Source organism: Daphnia magna, linkage group LG10 (assembly GCF_020631705.1).
Source record: "Daphnia magna isolate NIES linkage group LG10, ASM2063170v1.1, whole genome shotgun sequence".
In the NCBI taxonomy this organism is placed as follows: Eukaryota; Metazoa; Arthropoda; class Branchiopoda; order Diplostraca; family Daphniidae; genus Daphnia; species Daphnia magna.
The window spans coordinates 2,929,268-2,946,836 of NC_059191.1; the positions used below are offsets into that span (position 1 = coordinate 2,929,268).

The 17,569-nt window shown below is 45.6% G+C and overlaps 37 non-coding genes across 37 annotated transcripts; 25 read left to right on the plus strand and 12 right to left on the minus strand.

Annotated features, from left to right (window-relative positions):
- The first annotated feature begins 469 nt into the window (after nt 1-469).
- On the plus strand, nt 470-542 carry Trnaf-gaa. Its single transcript has one exon. It is a non-coding gene; the product is annotated as a tRNA-Phe (tRNA).
- Nucleotides 543-559: 17 nt separating this feature from the next.
- On the plus strand, nt 560-631 carry Trnae-uuc. Its single transcript has one exon. It is a non-coding gene; the product is annotated as a tRNA-Glu (tRNA).
- Nucleotides 632-976: 345 nt separating this feature from the next.
- Trnap-agg lies at nt 977-1,048 on the minus strand. Its single transcript has one exon. It is a non-coding gene; the product is annotated as a tRNA-Pro (tRNA).
- A 506-nt stretch (nt 1,049-1,554) lies between these two features.
- Nucleotides 1,555-1,627, plus strand: Trnaf-gaa. The gene has a single exon. It is a non-coding gene; the product is annotated as a tRNA-Phe (tRNA).
- Nucleotides 1,628-1,644: 17 nt separating this feature from the next.
- Trnae-uuc lies at nt 1,645-1,716 on the plus strand. The gene has a single exon. It is a non-coding gene; the product is annotated as a tRNA-Glu (tRNA).
- A 344-nt stretch (nt 1,717-2,060) lies between these two features.
- Nucleotides 2,061-2,132, minus strand: Trnap-agg. Its single transcript has one exon. It is a non-coding gene; the product is annotated as a tRNA-Pro (tRNA).
- A 505-nt stretch (nt 2,133-2,637) lies between these two features.
- Nucleotides 2,638-2,710, plus strand: Trnaf-gaa. Its single transcript has one exon. It is a non-coding gene; the product is annotated as a tRNA-Phe (tRNA).
- Nucleotides 2,711-2,727: 17 nt separating this feature from the next.
- Trnae-uuc lies at nt 2,728-2,800 on the plus strand. Its single transcript has one exon. It is a non-coding gene; the product is annotated as a tRNA-Glu (tRNA).
- A 344-nt stretch (nt 2,801-3,144) lies between these two features.
- Trnap-agg lies at nt 3,145-3,216 on the minus strand. The gene has a single exon. It is a non-coding gene; the product is annotated as a tRNA-Pro (tRNA).
- Nucleotides 3,217-3,723: 507 nt separating this feature from the next.
- On the plus strand, nt 3,724-3,796 carry Trnaf-gaa. The gene has a single exon. It is a non-coding gene; the product is annotated as a tRNA-Phe (tRNA).
- A 17-nt stretch (nt 3,797-3,813) lies between these two features.
- Trnae-uuc lies at nt 3,814-3,885 on the plus strand. The gene has a single exon. It is a non-coding gene; the product is annotated as a tRNA-Glu (tRNA).
- A 345-nt stretch (nt 3,886-4,230) lies between these two features.
- Trnap-agg lies at nt 4,231-4,302 on the minus strand. The gene has a single exon. It is a non-coding gene; the product is annotated as a tRNA-Pro (tRNA).
- A 506-nt stretch (nt 4,303-4,808) lies between these two features.
- Nucleotides 4,809-4,881, plus strand: Trnaf-gaa. Its single transcript has one exon. It is a non-coding gene; the product is annotated as a tRNA-Phe (tRNA).
- Nucleotides 4,882-4,898: 17 nt separating this feature from the next.
- On the plus strand, nt 4,899-4,970 carry Trnae-uuc. The gene has a single exon. It is a non-coding gene; the product is annotated as a tRNA-Glu (tRNA).
- A 344-nt stretch (nt 4,971-5,314) lies between these two features.
- Trnap-agg lies at nt 5,315-5,386 on the minus strand. The gene has a single exon. It is a non-coding gene; the product is annotated as a tRNA-Pro (tRNA).
- A 508-nt stretch (nt 5,387-5,894) lies between these two features.
- Nucleotides 5,895-5,967, plus strand: Trnaf-gaa. Its single transcript has one exon. It is a non-coding gene; the product is annotated as a tRNA-Phe (tRNA).
- Nucleotides 5,968-5,984: 17 nt separating this feature from the next.
- Trnae-uuc lies at nt 5,985-6,056 on the plus strand. Its single transcript has one exon. It is a non-coding gene; the product is annotated as a tRNA-Glu (tRNA).
- A 344-nt stretch (nt 6,057-6,400) lies between these two features.
- On the minus strand, nt 6,401-6,472 carry Trnap-agg. Its single transcript has one exon. It is a non-coding gene; the product is annotated as a tRNA-Pro (tRNA).
- Nucleotides 6,473-6,978: 506 nt separating this feature from the next.
- Nucleotides 6,979-7,051, plus strand: Trnaf-gaa. The gene has a single exon. It is a non-coding gene; the product is annotated as a tRNA-Phe (tRNA).
- A 17-nt stretch (nt 7,052-7,068) lies between these two features.
- Trnae-uuc lies at nt 7,069-7,140 on the plus strand. Its single transcript has one exon. It is a non-coding gene; the product is annotated as a tRNA-Glu (tRNA).
- Nucleotides 7,141-7,484: 344 nt separating this feature from the next.
- On the minus strand, nt 7,485-7,556 carry Trnap-agg. Its single transcript has one exon. It is a non-coding gene; the product is annotated as a tRNA-Pro (tRNA).
- Nucleotides 7,557-8,062: 506 nt separating this feature from the next.
- On the plus strand, nt 8,063-8,135 carry Trnaf-gaa. The gene has a single exon. It is a non-coding gene; the product is annotated as a tRNA-Phe (tRNA).
- Nucleotides 8,136-8,152: 17 nt separating this feature from the next.
- On the plus strand, nt 8,153-8,224 carry Trnae-uuc. Its single transcript has one exon. It is a non-coding gene; the product is annotated as a tRNA-Glu (tRNA).
- A 344-nt stretch (nt 8,225-8,568) lies between these two features.
- On the minus strand, nt 8,569-8,640 carry Trnap-agg. Its single transcript has one exon. It is a non-coding gene; the product is annotated as a tRNA-Pro (tRNA).
- A 508-nt stretch (nt 8,641-9,148) lies between these two features.
- Nucleotides 9,149-9,221, plus strand: Trnaf-gaa. Its single transcript has one exon. It is a non-coding gene; the product is annotated as a tRNA-Phe (tRNA).
- A 17-nt stretch (nt 9,222-9,238) lies between these two features.
- Trnae-uuc lies at nt 9,239-9,310 on the plus strand. Its single transcript has one exon. It is a non-coding gene; the product is annotated as a tRNA-Glu (tRNA).
- A 344-nt stretch (nt 9,311-9,654) lies between these two features.
- On the minus strand, nt 9,655-9,726 carry Trnap-agg. The gene has a single exon. It is a non-coding gene; the product is annotated as a tRNA-Pro (tRNA).
- Nucleotides 9,727-10,232: 506 nt separating this feature from the next.
- Nucleotides 10,233-10,305, plus strand: Trnaf-gaa. The gene has a single exon. It is a non-coding gene; the product is annotated as a tRNA-Phe (tRNA).
- Nucleotides 10,306-10,322: 17 nt separating this feature from the next.
- Nucleotides 10,323-10,394, plus strand: Trnae-uuc. Its single transcript has one exon. It is a non-coding gene; the product is annotated as a tRNA-Glu (tRNA).
- Nucleotides 10,395-10,738: 344 nt separating this feature from the next.
- Trnap-agg lies at nt 10,739-10,810 on the minus strand. Its single transcript has one exon. It is a non-coding gene; the product is annotated as a tRNA-Pro (tRNA).
- A 506-nt stretch (nt 10,811-11,316) lies between these two features.
- Nucleotides 11,317-11,389, plus strand: Trnaf-gaa. The gene has a single exon. It is a non-coding gene; the product is annotated as a tRNA-Phe (tRNA).
- Nucleotides 11,390-11,406: 17 nt separating this feature from the next.
- On the plus strand, nt 11,407-11,478 carry Trnae-uuc. The gene has a single exon. It is a non-coding gene; the product is annotated as a tRNA-Glu (tRNA).
- Nucleotides 11,479-11,822: 344 nt separating this feature from the next.
- Trnap-agg lies at nt 11,823-11,894 on the minus strand. Its single transcript has one exon. It is a non-coding gene; the product is annotated as a tRNA-Pro (tRNA).
- A 506-nt stretch (nt 11,895-12,400) lies between these two features.
- Trnaf-gaa lies at nt 12,401-12,473 on the plus strand. Its single transcript has one exon. It is a non-coding gene; the product is annotated as a tRNA-Phe (tRNA).
- Nucleotides 12,474-12,490: 17 nt separating this feature from the next.
- Nucleotides 12,491-12,562, plus strand: Trnae-uuc. The gene has a single exon. It is a non-coding gene; the product is annotated as a tRNA-Glu (tRNA).
- Nucleotides 12,563-12,906: 344 nt separating this feature from the next.
- Nucleotides 12,907-12,978, minus strand: Trnap-agg. Its single transcript has one exon. It is a non-coding gene; the product is annotated as a tRNA-Pro (tRNA).
- Nucleotides 12,979-13,484: 506 nt separating this feature from the next.
- Nucleotides 13,485-13,557, plus strand: Trnaf-gaa. Its single transcript has one exon. It is a non-coding gene; the product is annotated as a tRNA-Phe (tRNA).
- Nucleotides 13,558-17,569: the final 4,012 nt, after the last annotated feature.

Genomic DNA, 17,569 nt, shown 5'->3' on the forward strand with positions numbered 1-17,569 from the left:
TATTATCTTCGTTCAGAATTTATGTGCTAATGTTTCAAACTTTGTAAACTATGCTGAGGTAGTAAGTGAAGGGTCGGTCACTGCCATCGAGTGTACACAAAACCTACCCCTGCTGGAGGAAATAGATTAAAGAAAGGGGTGTGACAACAAAGACAATTATTTGACAGCGGTAAACGAGCGAAAAGAACAAAGTTATGACACAAAAACAACAAGCCCGAGGCATGGTGATTTGCAAAAATGGTTGGGAGCTCCGGAAAAACACATGTCAGCAAGAATCGCACTACTAGACCAATAAGGTTACAAAAATTTAACATCAACTAACCTAGAGTGACAACCGCCAGTCCTGGAAAGACTTGGTTGATGTTTGCAAGTTTCTAAACTAAGCCGAAGTGATGGTTATTGGAATCAGGTGTGACAAAAACTTTATCATTTTGCTGGATTCCACACGGCCTGAGTGTTAACGTAATGTGCCGAAATAGCTCAGTTGGGAGAGCGTTAGACTGAAGATCTAAAGGTCCCTGGTTCGATCCCGGGTTTCGGCAACCAACGGCTGATAACATCCCATATGGTCTAGTGGCTAGGATACCTGGCTTTCACCCAGGAGGCTCGGGTTCGATTCCCGGTATGGGAACAGTTAGAATTGTTCATTGTTACAATGTCATATTTTTGTTGCTTGGTTGAATCAAAAATAGAAAAATTCTCTGCTTTGGCAAGTTATCGATAATCAGTCATCGGTGTACAGTCTTAGACGGAGATTTGACGAAAAATTGCCGTCACTGTTTGAGTTTCAGTTTGAGAACACTTTTGCGGCTTTGTTGCAGCCAGAAGCCATAACTATTTAAATAGTTCACTAATGGGTGAACAACTTGAGTGGGGTGAAACGGCTGGAGATGCAGGGTATCGATCCCCGTACTTCTCGCATGCTAAGCGAGCGCTCTACCATCTGAGCTACATCCCCGAGTACAACGCTCACTGTGGGCTCATCCGGGAATTGAACCCGGGACCTCTCGCACCCTAAGCGAGAATCATACTACTAGACCAATGAGCCGCACACAAACATACCACTTTAACAAATTGGAAGAAGAAAACCCCCAGTCCTGATGAGGCTTGATGAATGTTTCAAACTTTGTAAACTATGCTGAGGTAGTAAGTGAAGGGTCGGTCACTGCCATCGAGTGTACACAAAACCTACCCCTGCTGGAGGAAATAGATTAAAGAAAGGGGTGTGACAACAAAGACAATTATTTGACAGCGGTAAACGAGCGAAAAGAACAAAGTTATGACACAAAAACAACAAGCCCGAGGCATGGTGATTTGCAAAAATGGTTGGGAGCTCCGGAAAAACACATGTCAGCAAGAATCGCACTACTAGACCAATAAGGTTACAAAAATTTAACATCAACTAACCTAGAGTGACAACCGCCAGTCCTGGAAAGACTTGGTTGATGTTTGCAAGTTTCTAAACTAAGCCGAAGTGATGGTTATTGGAATCAGGTGTGACAAAAACTTTATCATTTTGCTGGATTCCACACGGCCTGAGTGTTAACGTAATGTGCCGAAATAGCTCAGTTGGGAGAGCGTTAGACTGAAGATCTAAAGGTCCCTGGTTCGATCCCGGGTTTCGGCAACCAACGGCTGATAACATCCCATATGGTCTAGTGGCTAGGATACCTGGCTTTCACCCAGGAGGCTCGGGTTCGATTCCCGGTATGGGAACAGTTAGAATTGTTCATTGTTACAATGTCATATTTTTGTTGCTTGGTTGAATCAAAAATAGAAAAATTCTCTGCTTTGGCAAGTTATCGATAATCAGTCATCGGTGTACAGTCTTAGACGGAGATTTGACGAAAAATTGCCGTCACTGTTTGAGTTTCAGTTTGAGAACACTTTTGCGGCTTTGTTGCAGCCAGAAGCCATAACTATTTAAATAGTTCACTAATGGGTGAACAACTTGAGTGGGTGAAACGGCTGGAGATGCAGGGTATCGATCCCCGTACTTCTCGCATGCTAAGCGAGCGCTCTACCATCTGAGCTACATCCCCGAGTACAACGCTCACTGTGGGCTCATCCGGGAATTGAACCCGGGACCTCTCGCACCCTAAGCGAGAATCATACTACTAGACCAATGAGCCGCACACAAACATACCACTTTAACAAATTGGAAGAAGAAAACCCCAGTCCTGATGAGGCTTGATGAATGTTTCAAACTTTGTAAACTATGCTGAGGTAGTAAGTGAAGGGTCGGTCACTGCCATCGAGTGTACACAAAACCTACCCCTGCTGGAGGAAATAGATTAAAGAAAGGGGTGTGACAACAAAGACAATTATTTGACAGCGGTAAACGAGCGAAAAGAACAAAGTTATGACACAAAAACAACAAGCCCGAGGCATGGTGATTTGCAAAAATGGTTGGGAGCTCCGGAAAAACACATGTCAGCAAGAATCGCACTACTAGACCAATAAGGTTACAAAAATTTAACATCAACTAACCTAGAGTGACAACCGCCAGTCCTGGAAAGACTTGGTTGATGTTTGCAAGTTTCTAAACTAAGCCGAAGTGATGGTTATTGGAATCAGGTGTGACAAAAACTTTATCATTTTGCTGGATTCCACACGGCCTGAGTGTTAACGTAATGTGCCGAAATAGCTCAGTTGGGAGAGCGTTAGACTGAAGATCTAAAGGTCCCTGGTTCGATCCCGGGTTTCGGCAACCAACGGCTGATAACATCCCATATGGTCTAGTGGCTAGGATACCTGGCTTTCACCCAGGAGGCCTCGGGTTCGATTCCCGGTATGGGAACAGTTAGAATTGTTCATTGTTACAATGTCATATTTTTGTTGCTTGGTTGAATCAAAAATAGAAAAATTCTCTGCTTTGGCAAGTTATCGATAATCAGTCATCGGTGTACAGTCTTAGACGGAGATTTGACGAAAAATTGCCGTCACTGTTTGAGTTTCAGTTTGAGAACACTTTTGCGGCTTTGTTGCAGCCAGAAGCCATAACTATTTAAATAGTTCACTAATGGGTGAACAACTTGAGTGGGTGAAACGGCTGGAGATGCAGGGTATCGATCCCCGTACTTCTCGCATGCTAAGCGAGCGCTCTACCATCTGAGCTACATCCCCGAGTACAACGCTCACTGTGGGCTCATCCGGGAATTGAACCCGGGACCTCTCGCACCCTAAGCGAGAATCATACTACTAGACCAATGAGCCGCACACAAACATACCACTTTAACAAATTGGAAGAAGAAAACCCCCAGTCCTGATGAGGCTTGATGAATGTTTCAAACTTTGTAAACTATGCTGAGGTAGTAAGTGAAGGGTCGGTCACTGCCATCGAGTGTACACAAAACCTACCCATGCTGGAGGAAATAGATTAAAGAAAGGGGTGTGACAACAAAGACAATTATTTGACAGCGGTAAACGAGCGAAAAGAACAAAGTTATGACACAAAAACAACAAGCCCGAGGCATGGTGATTTGCAAAAATGGTTGGGAGCTCCGGAAAAACACATGTCAGCAAGAATCGCACTACTAGACCAATAAGGTTACAAAAATTTAACATCAACTAACCTAGAGTGACAACCGCCAGTCCTGGAAAGACTTGGTTGATGTTTGCAAGTTTCTAAACTAAGCCGAAGTGATGGTTATTGGAATCAGGTGTGACAAAAACTTTATCATTTTGCTGGATTCCACACGGCCTGGAGTGTTAACGTAATGTGCCGAAATAGCTCAGTTGGGAGAGCGTTAGACTGAAGATCTAAAGGTCCCTGGTTCGATCCCGGGTTTCGGCAACCAACGGCTGATAACATCCCATATGGTCTAGTGGCTAGGATACCTGGCTTTCACCCAGGAGGCTCGGGTTCGATTCCCGGTATGGGAACAGTTAGAATTGTTCATTGTTACAATGTCATATTTTTGTTGCTTGGTTGAATCAAAAATAGAAAAATTCTCTGCTTTGGCAAGTTATCGATAATCAGTCATCGGTGTACAGTCTTAGACGGAGATTTGACGAAAAATTGCCGTCACTGTTTGAGTTTCAGTTTGAGAACACTTTTGCGGCTTTGTTGCAGCCAGAAGCCATAACTATTTAAATAGTTCACTAATGGGTGAACAACTTGAGGTGGGTGAAACGGCTGGAGATGCAGGGTATCGATCCCCGTACTTCTCGCATGCTAAGCGAGCGCTCTACCATCTGAGCTACATCCCCGAGTACAACGCTCACTGTGGGCTCATCCGGGAATTGAACCCGGGACCTCTCGCACCCTAAGCGAGAATCATACTACTAGACCAATGAGCCGCACACAAACATACCACTTTAACAAATTGGAAGAAGAAAACCCCCAGTCCTGATGAGGCTTGATGAATGTTTCAAACTTTGTAAACTATGCTGAGGTAGTAAGTGAAGGGTCGGTCACTGCCATCGAGTGTACACAAAACCTACCCCTGCTGGAGGAAATAGATTAAAGAAAGGGGTGTGACAACAAAGACAATTATTTGACAGCGGTAAACGAGCGAAAAGAACAAAGTTATGACACAAAAACAACAAGCCCGAGGCATGGTGATTTGCAAAAATGGTTGGGAGCTCCGGAAAAACACATGTCAGCAAGAATCGCACTACTAGACCAATAAGGTTACAAAAATTTAACATCAACTAACCTAGAGTGACAACCGCCAGTCCTGGAAAGACTTGGTTGATGTTTGCAAGTTTCTAAACTAAGCCGAAGTGATGGTTATTGGAATCAGGTGTGACAAAAACTTTATCATTTTGCTGGATTCCACACGGCCTGAGTGTTAACGTAATGTGCCGAAATAGCTCAGTTGGGAGAGCGTTAGACTGAAGATCTAAAGGTCCCTGGTTCGATCCCGGGTTTCGGCAACCAACGGCTGATAACATCCCATATGGTCTAGTGGCTAGGATACCTGGCTTTCACCCAGGAGGCTCGGGTTCGATTCCCGGTATGGGAACAGTTAGATAATTGTTCATTGTTACAATGTCATATTTTTGTTGCTTGGTTGAATCAAAAATAAAAATTCTCTGCTTTGGCAAGTTATCGATAATCAGTCATCGGTGTACAGTCTTAGACGGAGATTTGACGAAAAATTGCCGTCACTGTTTGAGTTTCAGTTTGAGAACACTTTTGCGGCTTTGTTGCAGCCAGAAGCCATAACTATTTAAATAGTTCACTAATGGGTGAACAACTTGAGTGGGTGAAACGGCTGGAGATGCAGGGTATCGATCCCCGTACTTCTCGCATGCTAAGCGAGCGCTCTACCATCTGAGCTACATCCCCGAGTACAACGCTCACTGTGGGCTCATCCGGGAATTGAACCCGGGACCTCTCGCACCCTAAGCGAGAATCATACTACTAGACCAATGAGCCGCACACAAACATACCACTTTAACAAATTGGAAGAAGAAAACCCCCAGTCCTGATGAGGCTTGATGAATGTTTCAAACTTTGTAAACTATGCTGAGGTAGTAAGTGAAGGGTCGGTCACTGCCATCGAGTGTACACAAAACCTACCCCTGCTGGAGGAAATAGATTAAAGAAAGGGGTGTGACAACAAAGACAATTATTTGACAGCGGTAAACGAGCGAAAAGAACAAAGTTATGACACAAAAACAACAAGCCCGAGGCATGGTGATTTGCAAAAATGGTTGGGAGCTCCGGAAAAACACATGTCAGCAAGAATCGCACTACTAGACCAATAAGGTTACAAAAATTTAACATCAACTAACCTAGAGTGACAACCGCCAGTCCTGGAAAGACTTGGTTGATGTTTGCAAGTTTCTAAACTAAGCCGAAGTGATGGTTATTGGAATCAGGTGTGACAAAAACTTTATCATTTTGCTGGATTCCCGGCCAACGCCGAGTGTTAACGTAATGTGCCGAAATAGCTCAGTTGGGAGAGCGTTAGACTGAAGATCTAAAGGTCCCTGGTTCGATCCCGGGTTTCGGCAACCAACGGCTGATAACATCCCATATGGTCTAGTGGCTAGGATACCTGGCTTTCACCCAGGAGGCTCGGGTTCGATTCCCGGTATGGGAACAGTTAGAATTGTTCATTGTTACAATGTCATATTTTTGTTGCTTGGTTGAATCAAAAATAGAAAAATTCTCTGCTTTGGCAAGTTATCGATAATCAGTCATCGGTGTACAGTCTTAGACGGAGATTTGACGAAAAATTGCCGTCACTGTTTGAGTTTCAGTTTGAGAACACTTTTGCGGCTTTGTTGCAGCCAGAAGCCATAACTATTTAAATAGTTCACTAATGGGTGAACAACTTGAGTGGGTGAAACGGCTGGAGATGCAGGGTATCGATCCCCGTACTTCTCGCATGCTAAGCGAGCGCTCTACCATCTGAGCTACATCCCCGAGTACAACGCTCACTGTGGGCTCATCCGGGAATTGAACCCGGGACCTCTCGCACCCTAAGCGAGAATCATACTACTAGACCAATGAGCCGCACACAAACATACCACTTTAACAAATTGGAAGAAGAAAACCCCCAGTCCTGATGAGGCTTGATGAATGTTTCAAACTTTGTAAACTATGCTGAGGTAGTAAGTGAAGGGTCGGTCACTGCCATCGAGTGTACACAAAACCTACCCCTGCTGGAGGAAATAGATTAAAGAAAGGGGTGTGACAACAAAGACAATTATTTGACAGCGGTAAACGAGCGAAAAGAACAAAGTTATGACACAAAAACAACAAGCCCGAGGCATGGTGATTTGCAAAAATGGTTGGGAGCTCCGGAAAAACACATGTCAGCAAGAATCGCACTACTAGACCAATAAGGTTACAAAAATTTAACATCAACTAACCTAGAGTGACAACCGCCAGTCCTGGAAAGACTTGGTTGATGTTTGCAAGTTTCTAAACTAAGCCGAAGTGATGGTTATTGGAATCAGGTGTGACAAAAACTTTATCATTTTGCTGGATTCCACACGGCCTGAGTGTTAACGTAATGTGCCGAAATAGCTCAGTTGGGAGAGCGTTAGACTGAAGATCTAAAGGTCCCTGGTTCGATCCCGGGTTTCGGCAACCAACGGCTGATAACATCCCATATGGTCTAGTGGCTAGGATACCTGGCTTTCACCCAGGAGGCTCGGGTTCGATTCCCGGTATGGGAACAGTTAGAATTGTTCATTGTTACAATGTCATATTTTTGTTGCTTGGTTGAATCAAAAATAGAAAAATTCTCTGCTTTGGCAAGTTATCGATAATCAGTCATCGGTGTACAGTCTTAGACGGAGATTTGACGAAAAATTGCCGTCACTGTTTGAGTTTCAGTTTGAGAACACTTTTGCGGCTTTGTTGCAGCCAGAAGCCATAACTATTTAAATAGTTCACTAATGGGTGAACAACTTGAGTGGGTGAAACGGCTGGAGATGCAGGGTATCGATCCCCGTACTTCTCGCATGCTAAGCGAGCGCTCTACCATCTGAGCTACATCCCCGAGTACAACGCTCACTGTGGGCTCATCCGGGAATTGAACCCGGGACCTCTCGCACCCTAAGCGAGAATCATACTACTAGACCAATGAGCCGCACACAAACATACCACTTTAACAAATTGGAAGAAGAAAACCCCCAGTCCTGATGAGGCTTGATGAATGTTTCAAACTTTGTAAACTATGCTGAGGTAGTAAGTGAAGGGTCGGTCACTGCCATCGAGTGTACACAAAACCTACCCATGCTGGAGGAAATAGATTAAAGAAAGGGGTGTGACAACAAAGACAATTATTTGACAGCGGTAAACGAGCGAAAAGAACAAAGTTATGACACAAAAACAACAAGCCCGAGGCATGGTGATTTGCAAAAATGGTTGGGAGCTCCGGAAAAACACATGTCAGCAAGAATCGCACTACTAGACCAATAAGGTTACAAAAATTTAACATCAACTAACCTAGAGTGACAACCGCCAGTCCTGGAAAGACTTGGTTGATGTTTGCAAGTTTCTAAACTAAGCCGAAGTGATGGTTATTGGAATCAGGTGTGACAAAAACTTTATCATTTTGCTGGATTCCACACGGCCTGAGTGTTAACGTAATGTGCCGAAATAGCTCAGTTGGGAGAGCGTTAGACTGAAGATCTAAAGGTCCCTGGTTCGATCCCGGGTTTCGGCAACCAACGGCTGATAACATCCCATATGGTCTAGTGGCTAGGATACCTGGCTTTCACCCAGGAGGCTCGGGTTCGATTCCCGGTATGGGAACAGTTAGAATTGTTCATTGTTACAATGTCATATTTTTGTTGCTTGGTTGAATCAAAAATAGAAAAATTCTCTGCTTTGGCAAGTTATCGATAATCAGTCATCGGTGTACAGTCTTAGACGGAGATTTGACGAAAAATTGCCGTCACTGTTTGAGTTTCAGTTTGAGAACACTTTTGCGGCTTTGTTGCAGCCAGAAGCCATAACTATTTAAATAGTTCACTAATGGGTGAACAACTTGAGTGGGTGAAACGGCTGGAGATGCAGGGTATCGATCCCCGTACTTCTCGCATGCTAAGCGAGCGCTCTACCATCTGAGCTACATCCCCGAGTACAACGCTCACTGTGGGCTCATCCGGGAATTGAACCCGGGACCTCTCGCACCCTAAGCGAGAATCATACTACTAGACCAATGAGCCGCACACAAACATACCACTTTAACAAATTGGAAGAAGAAAACCCCCAGTCCTGATGAGGCTTGATGAATGTTTCAAACTTTGTAAACTATGCTGAGGTAGTAAGTGAAGGGTCGGTCACTGCCATCGAGTGTACACAAAACCTACCCATGCTGGAGGAAATAGATTAAAGAAAGGGGTGTGACAACAAAGACAATTATTTGACAGCGGTAAACGAGCGAAAAGAACAAAGTTATGAGACACAAAAACAACAAGCCCGAGGCATGGTGATTTGCAAAAATGGTTGGGAGCTCCGGAAAAACACATGTCAGCAAGAATCGCACTACTAGACCAATAAGGTTACAAAAATTTAACATCAACTAACCTAGAGTGACAACCGCCAGTCCTGGAAAGACTTGGTTGATGTTTGCAAGTTTCTAAACTAAGCCGAAGTGATGGTTATTGGAATCAGGTGTGACAAAAACTTTATCATTTTGCTGGATTCCACACGGCCTGAGTGTTAACGTAATGTGCCGAAATAGCTCAGTTGGGAGAGCGTTAGACTGAAGATCTAAAGGTCCCTGGTTCGATCCCGGGTTTCGGCAACCAACGGCTGATAACATCCCATATGGTCTAGTGGCTAGGATACCTGGCTTTCACCCAGGAGGCTCGGGTTCGATTCCCGGTATGGGAACAGTTAGAATTGTTCATTGTTACAATGTCATATTTTTGTTGCTTGGTTGAATCAAAAATAGAAAAATTCTCTGCTTTGGCAAGTTATCGATAATCAGTCATCGGTGTACAGTCTTAGACGGAGATTTGACGAAAAATTGCCGTCACTGTTTGAGTTTCAGTTTGAGAACACTTTTGCGGCTTTGTTGCAGCCAGAAGCCATAACTATTTAAATAGTTCACTAATGGGTGAACAACTTGAGTGGGTGAAACGGCTGGAGATGCAGGGTATCGATCCCCGTACTTCTCGCATGCTAAGCGAGCGCTCTACCATCTGAGCTACATCCCCGAGTACAACGCTCACTGTGGGCTCATCCGGGAATTGAACCCGGGACCTCTCGCACCCTAAGCGAGAATCATACTACTAGACCAATGAGCCGCACACAAACATACCACTTTAACAAATTGGAAGAAGGAAAACCCCAGTCCTGATGAGGCTTGATGAATGTTTCAAACTTTGTAAACTATGCTGAGGTAGTAAGTGAAGGGTCGGTCACTGCCATCGAGTGTACACAAAACCTACCCATGCTGGAGGAAATAGATTAAAGAAAGGGGTGTGACAACAAAGACAATTATTTGACAGCGGTAAACGAGCGAAAAGAACAAAGTTATGACACAAAAACAACAAGCCCGAGGCATGGTGATTTGCAAAAATGGTTGGGAGCTCCGGAAAAACACATGTCAGCAAGAATCGCACTACTAGACCAATAAGGTTACAAAAATTTAACATCAACTAACCTAGAGTGACAACCGCCAGTCCTGGAAAGACTTGGTTGATGTTTGCAAGTTTCTAAACTAAGCCGAAGTGATGGTTATTGGAATCAGGTGTGACAAAAACTTTATCATTTTGCTGGATTCCACACGGCCTGAGTGTTAACGTAATGTGCCGAAATAGCTCAGTTGGGAGAGCGTTAGACTGAAGATCTAAAGGTCCCTGGTTCGATCCCGGGTTTCGGCAACCAACGGCTGATAACATCCCATATGGTCTAGTGGCTAGGATACCTGGCTTTCACCCAGGAGGCTCGGGTTCGATTCCCGGTATGGGAACAGTTAGAATTGTTCATTGTTACAATGTCATATTTTTGTTGCTTGGTTGAATCAAAAATAGAAAAATTCTCTGCTTTGGCAAGTTATCGATAATCAGTCATCGGTGTACAGTCTTAGACGGAGATTTGACGAAAAATTGCCGTCACTGTTTGAGTTTCAGTTTGAGAACACTTTTGCGGCTTTGTTGCAGCCAGAAGCCATAACTATTTAAATAGTTCACTAATGGGTGAACAACTTGAGTGGGTGAAACGGCTGGAGATGCAGGGTATCGATCCCCGTACTTCTCGCATGCTAAGCGAGCGCTCTACCATCTGAGCTACATCCCCGAGTACAACGCTCACTGTGGGCTCATCCGGGAATTGAACCCGGGACCTCTCGCACCCTAAGCGAGAATCATACTACTAGACCAATGAGCCGCACACAAACATACCACTTTAACAAATTGGAAGAAGAAAACCCCCAGTCCTGATGAGGCTTGATGAATGTTTCAAACTTTGTAAACTATGCTGAGGTAGTAAGTGAAGGGTCGGTCACTGCCATCGAGTGTACACAAAACCTACCCATGCTGGAGGAAATAGATTAAAGAAAGGGGTGTGACAACAAAGACAATTATTTGACAGCGGTAAACGAGCGAAAAGAACAAAGTTATGACACAAAAACAACAAGCCCGAGGCATGGTGATTTGCAAAAATGGTTGGGAGCTCCGGAAAAACACATGTCAGCAAGAATCGCACTACTAGACCAATAAGGTTACAAAAATTTAACATCAACTAACCTAGAGTGACAACCGCCAGTCCTGGAAAGACTTGGTTGATGTTTGCAAGTTTCTAAACTAAGCCGAAGTGATGGTTATTGGAATCAGGTGTGACAAAAACTTTATCATTTTGCTGGATTCCACACGGCCTGAGTGTTAACGTAATGTGCCGAAATAGCTCAGTTGGGAGAGCGTTAGACTGAAGATCTAAAGGTCCCTGGTTCGATCCCGGGTTTCGGCAACCAACGGCTGATAACATCCCATATGGTCTAGTGGCTAGGATACCTGGCTTTCACCCAGGAGGCTCGGGTTCGATTCCCGGTATGGGAACAGTTAGAATTGTTCATTGTTACAATGTCATATTTTTGTTGCTTGGTTGAATCAAAAATAGAAAAATTCTCTGCTTTGGCAAGTTATCGATAATCAGTCATCGGTGTACAGTCTTAGACGGAGATTTGACGAAAAATTGCCGTCACTGTTTGAGTTTCAGTTTGAGAACACTTTTGCGGCTTTGTTGCAGCCAGAAGCCATAACTATTTAAATAGTTCACTAATGGGTGAACAACTTGAGTGGGTGAAACGGCTGGAGATGCAGGGTATCGATCCCCGTACTTCTCGCATGCTAAGCGAGCGCTCTACCATCTGAGCTACATCCCCGAGTACAACGCTCACTGTGGGCTCATCCGGGAATTGAACCCGGGACCTCTCGCACCCTAAGCGAGAATCATACTACTAGACCAATGAGCCGCACACAAACATACCACTTTAACAAATTGGAAGAAGAAAACCCCCAGTCCTGATGAGGCTTGATGAATGTTTCAAACTTTGTAAACTATGCTGAGGTAGTAAGTGAAGGGTCGGTCACTGCCATCGAGTGTACACAAAACCTACCCATGCTGGAGGAAATAGATTAAAGAAAGGGGTGTGACAACAAAGACAATTATTTGACAGCGGTAAACGAGCGAAAAGAACAAAGTTATGACACAAAAACAACAAGCCCGAGGCATGGTGATTTGCAAAAATGGTTGGGAGCTCCGGAAAAACACATGTCAGCAAGAATCGCACTACTAGACCAATAAGGTTACAAAAATTTAACATCAACTAACCTAGAGTGACAACCGCCAGTCCTGGAAAGACTTGGTTGATGTTTGCAAGTTTCTAAACTAAGCCGAAGTGATGGTTATTGGAATCAGGTGTGACAAAAACTTTATCATTTTGCTGGATTCCACACGGCCTGAGTGTTAACGTAATGTGCCGAAATAGCTCAGTTGGGAGAGCGTTAGACTGAAGATCTAAAGGTCCCTGGTTCGATCCCGGGTTTCGGCAACCAACGGCTGATAACATCCCATATGGTCTAGTGGCTAGGATACCTGGCTTTCACCCAGGAGGCTCGGGTTCGATTCCCGGTATGGGAACAGTTAGAATTGTTCATTGTTACAATGTCATATTTTTGTTGCTTGGTTGAATCAAAAATAGAAAAATTCTCTGCTTTGGCAAGTTATCGATAATCAGTCATCGGTGTACAGTCTTAGACGGAGATTTGACGAAAAATTGCCGTCACTGTTTGAGTTTCAGTTTGAGAACACTTTTGCGGCTTTGTTGCAGCCAGAAGCCATAACTATTTAAATAGTTCACTAATGGGTGAACAACTTGAGTGGGTGAAACGGCTGGAGATGCAGGGTATCGATCCCCGTACTTCTCGCATGCTAAGCGAGCGCTCTACCATCTGAGCTACATCCCCGAGTACAACGCTCACTGTGGGCTCATCCGGGAATTGAACCCGGGACCTCTCGCACCCTAAGCGAGAATCATACTACTAGACCAATGAGCCGCACACAAACATACCACTTTAACAAATTGGAAGAAGAAAACCCCCAGTCCTGATGAGGCTTGATGAATGTTTCAAACTTTGTAAACTATGCTGAGGTAGTAAGTGAAGGGTCGGTCACTGCCATCGAGTGTACACAAAACCTACCCATGCTGGAGGAAATAGATTAAAGAAAGGGGTGTGACAACAAAGACAATTATTTGACAGCGGTAAACGAGCGAAAAGAACAAAGTTATGACACAAAAACAACAAGCCCGAGGCATGGTGATTTGCAAAAATGGTTGGGAGCTCCGGAAAAACACATGTCAGCAAGAATCGCACTACTAGACCAATAAGGTTACAAAAATTTAACATCAACTAACCTAGAGTGACAACCGCCAGTCCTGGAAAGACTTGGTTGATGTTTGCAAGTTTCTAAACTAAGCCGAAGTGATGGTTATTGGAATCAGGTGTGACAAAAACTTTATCATTTTGCTGGATTCCACACGGCCTGAGTGTTAACGTAATGTGCCGAAATAGCTCAGTTGGGAGAGCGTTAGACTGAAGATCTAAAGGTCCCTGGTTCGATCCCGGGTTTCGGCAACCAACGGCTGATAACATCCCATATGGTCTAGTGGCTAGGATACCTGGCTTTCACCCAGGAGGCCGTTTCCCGGTAGGGGAATAAACATGTATGGGAGGTGGGGCATTTTAAAATATTACTAAAATTACATAAATAAAATAATGGGGAAAGAATCTACTAATCTACTGGGTATGGGAGTTTCTACGGGGGGAGGGGGGATATCCTCAGCTTCGGGGTTTGGTGCACCATGATGGAAATGGGCACACCATACCATGATCCCTGGATCGCCAATCGGGCCTTAGTCTTAGACGGAGATTTGACGAAAAATTGCCGTCACTGTTTGAGTTTCAGTTTGAGAACACTTTTGCGGCTTTGTTGCAGCCAGAAGCCATAACTATTTAAATAGTTCACTAATGGGTGAACAACTTGTGAGTGGGTGAAAGAGATCTAGGGGTATCGATCCCCTACTTCTCGCATGCTAAGCGGAGCGCTCTACCATCTGAGCTACATCCCCGAGTACAACGCTCACGGTGGGCTCATCCGGGAATTGAACCCGGGACCTCTCGCACCTAACAAATCATACACTAGACCATGAGCCGCAAAATACCACTTTAACAAATGGAAGAAAAACAAACGAAGGCTTAAATATCAAAAATTGAAGAACAAAACGAGGAGTCGAAGAGGTAGATTTCAAACTTGCCATGGAGGTAAACCAGAAGACACAACCTCCGTCCTCTGGTATTGAGTGATGGAACAGCTCATTCAGAACGGCTGATAACATCCCATATGGTCTAGTGGCTAGTTTATGGAGGGGTTTCCGGAAGGGGAATAAACATGTATGAGGTAGGTGCATTTTAAAATATTACTAAAATTACATAAATAAAATATGAGGGAAAGAATCTACTAATCTACTGGGTAGGGAGTTTCTACGGGAAAAGGGGGGATATCCTCAGCTTCGGGGTTTGGTGCACCATGATGGAAATGGGCACACACCATATCCATTGATCCCTGGATCGCTGCCAATCGGGCCTTGAATCGGAAGGCACCCCAGGATCTTCCGTTGATTCCGAGAATCGAACGGATTTCGTCGTTCCTGGGGTACCATGATCCAAGAGACCCGACAACCAGGGGGAGAATCCTCCCATGCGAAGAATATTTATCATATTTCCGCTGGTAGGCATTCTCCATACTCCCTGGTTGGTCATAGCAGACCACGACGTCAACCATCACCCGGGAACCGGATAGTTGAAATTCAACATCCGGTCTTAACCTTTGCCCGGGGATGGCATTGTTGATCGTGACGTCGTGTCCCTGCTTGACTAGCAGCGATTCCAAGAGATCTTGGATGGTGTTGTGCCTCTTGGTGGCGAGCTGGAGACCTTCTTCACAGTGGTTAAGCACATGAAACCCGGTCTCGTTTTCCTTTCCGCATCGGCGGCAACTCGTATCTTGCTCCTGTGAGCAAAACCACGAGTGCCCCCGAAGAGGAAGGATGTCGAGCCGGGCCCTGTGAAGATATCTCCAGTCGCGGAAGGAGAGGGGCGTACGGCAGGATACCAGGCGAGCCATGTCTTTCGACTTGTCTTCCAGGGAGAGGCCAGTGGCAACTACTCCCTGGTGGCTCTTGTCGGAAATTAGGTCCCTGGTATAGCGCTGCCGAGCTACTTTCCGAAGTCCGCGGACTGCCTTGACTGGGCTTACGGAGACGTCATCGGCGACAATTCTTAGATTTTCGTCGCCGGATACATCAATCCGCACTCCCAGTCGTTTGGCAGCTTGGCGGGCAAGAGTCCAAAGATTGGACCCTGCCTCCGCGTACCTCAGTCTGTAGAGCCCCCATCCACGGATCCCGAAAGATATTCCCCAACTGGCAACACTCCTGGATGCTCGTTTCTGAACCCTCGCCGGATGGTGTCATGGAGCTGCTCTCGGCATATGTTCCTCACTGTAGGGTCTCTACAAGTGAGGAGCTGAGCAGCCCTGGCGATGGTCCAGATATCGGCATCATCAGTGAGGCGGCATGTTCCTAGGCCCCCAACCCGCCGGTCCGCGTAGAAAAACGGGACCGTTGCGTGATTGGGAAGGTTGCAAATAAGGCCTAGAAACTTCCTACACTCAGTGTCCAGTTGGGTAAGACAGTCTTTCAGGACCCGACCCGAAGCGAGGTGATGGGAAAGGGAGGGAAGAAGGTGGCTACGGAAGATTTCAAGTTTTTGCCATGGTGCGAGGTGGGAGGCGGCAATCTTGTCGAGGTTAGGGATAAGGTCAGTTGGTGGTCGGAACCGCAATTTTCCTCCGATCGGTGTACCAAGATATGTTTCTTGGTCGTCTGGACCCAAGCACCGAATTAATTGATCACCAATTCGGCACTGGGCGTCAGACGGCTTGCCTTTGTCGAAGACCAGGCAAGCACACTTCCCGGCATTAAATTGCAGCCCCAAGGTGTTTGCGGTGAGGGTAAAAACGTTTAAAATGTTTTGGAGCTCGGAGGGAGAATTTGTAACCACGGCAATGTCGTCAGCATATGCCGTGGTTTTCTCGACGCGAGCCAAATATTAAAAATCCGGGGTTAATATTGGACTTTCCGGCCCTGACGAGGGGTTCGGAAGCCAGGTTAAAAATAGGGGAACTAAGAGCGTCACCCTGGCGAACACCTGCTGTCGGGAAAATGCGGATGGATTCTTTCCCAACGGCAAAATCCATCCGATTTCCCGAATATATGTCCACCAGGATGCGCCGGAGGTCCTCTGGTATTGGAAGTGATGTGAACAGCTCATTCAGAACGGCGTGAGGCACAGATCCAAACGCGTTGCACATGTCCAGCCATGCAATAGACATGTGCTTTCGTTTGGTCTTTGTCTCCTCGACAACCGTCTGTAAGAGCTGTGTATGTTCCTGAATACCATGGACCCCCGGGAGGAAACCCTTTTGCTCGGGAGATAACCAGCCAAGGTCTGAAGCGACTTGCGTTATTCTCTGGCTGATCACTCCCGAGAACAGTTTGTAAATGGTAGGAAGAAGGGATATTGGTCTAAAGTTGGAATAGTCGCTAGTGTCCCCTTTCTTGAAAATGGGGACAGTTCGCGATGTCTTCCAACAATTAGGAACCCCTAGCTTCCAAACCATTTTACAAACTGTTTCCAGCAGAATGCAGTTGGGGTCGATGGCTCTAAGATGACGGTATTCTAGGCCATCAACCCCTGGTGATGTGTTGGTAGCCCGGCGGAGCTTAGCTTCAAGCTCTTGTTGGGTTGGCGCACGATTAAGGAAGTTCATCTGGTCCTCTGAAGGTTGGGACCAGTCGCAGGTGTCGTAGAGTTCCCTCGCACTTTGGCACTGCTGCGGAGATGGTCTCAATCGGTTGTAAGTCCTCTTGAGATATTCCTCCGCAGCTTGTACAGTACCATCGTAGGAGGGTAAACGGTCTTCGAGCACCTGTCGAACGGCTCTTCTTGGGTAAATGTTGAAGAGCCGCTGAATCTTCCTCGCCTCGTACGCCTTTTTGCTTGATATGTCGCCGGGCCTTCTGCATCTGCCGGTTTTGGTTTCTTTTTCTTTTGTCAGGGTTTCCTCGGGGTTGTTCAGGGCTAGGGTCTTGTAAAATTTGTGCTTTAGGGAGCCAGTCAGCTGTGCAACGTTCGAGGACATCGTCTAGGTCATGTAGAGTCTCACAGCTCAAGAAGGCAGGAACCCAGAGACTGACAAAATCGTCGTCTCTTTGACTCTGCTCTTCTGAGCTGTGGTGACTACGTCCTCGATTGCTGTGCTGACTGGGGACAAAGGATAAGGTCTCGGGGTTAGGTGAAGGGTCTAAAATCTCTTGTGATAAAATTGTGGGGCTAGTATTTTCTTGTGGGGGAGTTCATAAAGCCAACTAAAATTTTGTGTATTAAAAGAGGAGGCGAACTCCCTCCCAAGATCTAAAATAGGGCTAGCGGTAAAATTTGCTGGAGATAGGACATTACCAGGGGATTCCTCGATCGCTGGGATTTCCACCACGGATAGCTCATCACGCTCGTCTTCTGTTGCAGT